Genomic DNA, 890 nt, shown 5'->3' with positions numbered 1-890 from the left:
ATTTGCCCTTCAGGACATATTCTTTAACATAGAATATATACCATGGAATAAACTATAATTTTTTTGAAAATGGATTACAGAAGAGCCATTTTGAAGCTCTGGTTCTGAAACAGGGAAGGGTCCACTTCACATAAGCAGGTAAAGGAGGCACAGACCACTGCTCATGTTTTCCAACCCAAGAGAATTATACAGATGCCTAGGTAATGTACCTGGGAGACTTACAGGGCAGAGCATCCTTCTTTCTCTCCTTTTGTGTTTGACTAAATGGCTTTCCAGTTAGACTGACCAAAAGGAGAACCAAGAAGAGACCTTCCATAGGTACTATAGCACGTGTCTGCACACAAACTCCCATGCACACTTTCTGCCTCTTTCTATTTCTACTGCCAGTGTCAAGAAGAAATTTAGCATCTCAGAAGTCACCTCATTCCATTCCTGGGCAGCTCCAACAGTTAAAAAGATAAACTTCTAATGTTTTCCTTCTAAGTGTTAGTTAGACTTAACAACTTGTCATCAGCTTTTTATCAGCATGCTTTTCCGTACGCTCATTCAAGGTCCTGAGAAGATTTTGGACAGGATGTGATTCAGAGCAGAACTTGCAATGCATCATTAAAGACATGTTTGTTAATCTATACACTTTTGGTATAGTCATTGTAAGAAGGTAAAATTCTACCTCAACAATTTTTTTAAGAAAACATTTCCAATGTCTCTTCATCATCAGTATCGGTGTCACTTGAAGTGTGGTCTGTGGACTGGTGTTGGACTACAGACTGTTTATTTTCATTCTTAAAAAAGATAAGTACAGAAATAGGGAGTAAGTGATTAGTTACTTGAAAGAGTGATTTTACATCAGTTTAATCTCATAATTAAAGATTTGGCTAGTATTTTGTATG

This window comes from Propithecus coquereli, unplaced genomic scaffold (assembly GCF_000956105.1).
Source record: "Propithecus coquereli isolate 6110/MARCELLA unplaced genomic scaffold, Pcoq_1.0 Scaffold290, whole genome shotgun sequence".
NCBI classification, from domain to species: domain Eukaryota; kingdom Metazoa; phylum Chordata; class Mammalia; order Primates; family Indriidae; genus Propithecus; species Propithecus coquereli.
This window is presented reverse-complemented; position numbering follows the sequence as displayed.